This window comes from Pseudophryne corroboree, unplaced genomic scaffold (assembly GCF_028390025.1).
Source record: "Pseudophryne corroboree isolate aPseCor3 unplaced genomic scaffold, aPseCor3.hap2 scaffold_942, whole genome shotgun sequence".
NCBI lineage: Eukaryota > Metazoa > Chordata > Amphibia > Anura > Myobatrachidae > Pseudophryne > Pseudophryne corroboree.
Genome location: NW_026970522.1, coordinates 66,201 through 68,848, shown reverse-complemented (window position 1 = coordinate 68,848; position 2,648 = coordinate 66,201).

The window sequence follows — 2,648 nt, the reverse complement described above, 5'->3', positions numbered from 1 at the left end:
GGGTTCGTCAATGTTTTTCTTTTCAATCTAAACCCTGCAGTTTTCTGTAAGCATCTGCTTCGCTATGATGATCAACAAGTCACAAGGGAAAACACTCAGGGCTGGAGGCGTAGATCTTAGGACCAGCTGCTACAAGCATGGCAGAGGTGTCACTATCACTGGTGACACCCAGAGAGGCGGCGAGGGAGATTGTAATGCAGTGCGCGCAGATAAGCAGCGCAATGGTAAAAAGGAGGCATGGTCTCATAGGTAGGGGCGTGGCCTGAATCACCATTTTGTTGCTGCGGGTATCCTGGGGGTTGGGGGCTGTACCCGGGGACTAGTGTGTGAGTGGTGCTGGCTCCTGCACAGTGACAGAAACTGGGTGTTGCACGTAATGTCACAGTGAAACACCCATATTCTGTCACTGAAGAAGAGCCGGCACTTTGGTGTCACCCCACTTGGCGGGTGACACTCGGGTGTGTGCCGCAACCCCGTTGTGATGCCACTGACCCATGGGAAGCTTTACGTGGCTTACCCATGTGTTAGTAGCCCCAAGCATCTTTTGTGTTAGTCCCTGAAGAAAAACTTCAAATATTGTTTACAATTTTGTAATCAATGGCCTAATTCAGTAAGGATTGCAAATTCTGCTAAGTAACAGAATTTGCAATCCTTTGGTTCGCATGCTGGGGCCACCCATCACAGGGCATGGCCACCCAGCATGCCGCCTCCCTTCTTGACCACGCTGAAATTGCAGTCTCAGTGCAGTTCAGCGTGATCATAAAAAATGGGTTAGCCTCCTGTTGGTGCAGACTGTACGTGTGCGCAGGAAGCCGCCACCATTTTTGTGATCGCAACGGCTGCATGTGATGTCATGCAGCCGCTCTGACCACGCCTCCTGTTTCTCCGTTGAAGCCCTGCCCCCGCACCGCTCCATCTCCGACTTTGAAATGGAGTGTTGCTGACCCCCCCCCCGCACCGATTGACAGTCACAGAAAATGCAGGCGCATGCGTATGCTCTTAGCAATTTTTGCAGTTGGATTGCTTATTGTGATTGCAATCCAACCTGAATCAGGCTCTATTACCTATCACAATGCACTGCAGGTAGTACAAAATGGGGTTAATATAGGAGAAAACCCCCCAGAGCTGTGCTCCTTAACTGTCCCTGGTGGCTAGTGGAGCGGCTGCCCAGTAATCAGTGTCCACGCCAGTGCGCACACGGCCCGCCCCCTACAGCCATGCTGGATCACGGTATAGTGTGGGCACAGAAGCCCCTTACCTCCCTTTCATCAGCGGCCTCGTGATCCCGGAGGGCGGTGTGTGTGTGACTGACCTTAGGAAGAAACCGGAGCCTCCGCTGCAGTGACCCAGCAACCAGGGCACGGGAGTATACTGCGCCGCTGGGAGTGACGGAGCTGCAGTAAAGATGTCTATTAGACCTAGCCTGCTGCAGCCCTTGTACATTCTTATAAAAAAAGTTCTTCTTTTCTTGTCAAAATTAATAGCTAAGTATAGGCTGCCTGAGGCAGCCCCCTGTTAAGTGTCCTGCTACTGAAGGCACCAACTACAAACTGAGCTCCCTGTTCATGGAAGCGAGGTTATAGAGCAGGGGGCGCTGAGCATCTTGGGAACAGTCAAAAGCTTTGAGCCTGTTGGTGCCTCAGATCAAGATCCTACTCTACACCACAATGTGAATCCTTGTGGAGTCCAGTGTACCCCACAGAAGAAATGAATGTGTCACACCCATTGGCAGCAACATTAGAATAGCAGCTGATGGGCACAATTGAGAAAGGAAGGGGGGAAAACATTTGAATCCAGCACATATATGTAATTTGAATATGTAATTTGTACCTTCCTACTTTAAAATGTAATGGATGAACCTCACCCTGTGAGAACTATCTTCATGATCAAGAGATCTCATATGCAAGATAAGTATGTGTTGGCAGAGGCGCTCACTGGGCAGAGATGCTGATCGCATCTCTGGCATGTGCCGGTGCACTGCGGCACCAGCACACACACACACACACTTCAGACCTGATCTCCTGTTGTGTGAATATGCACAGCAGAGATCAGGTCTGAATACAGCTGTCAGTAAGGCAGGGATCTGCTGCTGCCAGTGAGGCAGGGATGTGCTGCTGTCAGTGAAGCAGTGATCTGCTGCTGCCAGTGAGGCAGGGATCTGCTGCTGCCAGTGAGGCAGGGATGTGCTGCTATAAGTGAGGCAGGTATGTGCTGCTGTCAATGAGGCAGGGATGTGCTGCTGTCAGTGAAGCAGGGATGTGCTGCTGTCAGCGAGGCAGTGATCTGCTGCCCACTATCTCCCTATCACCCCTGCCTGAGTCACACACTTTCCCTGTCACCCCTGCCCCAGTTACCCACTATCTCCCAGTCACCGCTGCCTCAGTTAACCACTATACCTGCGACCCCTGCCTCAGTCACCCACTATACCAGTCACCCCTGCTTTAGTCACCCACTATCTCTGTCACCCCTGCCTCAGCAACCACTATCTCCATATCACCCCTACCTCAGTCACCCACTATCCCTGTCACCTCTGCCTCAGTCACCCACTGTCACCCTATCACCCCTGCCTCAGTCACCCACTATCCCTGTCACCCCTGCCTCAGTCTCCTACTGTCCCTGTCACCCCTGCCACAGTCATCCACTATATC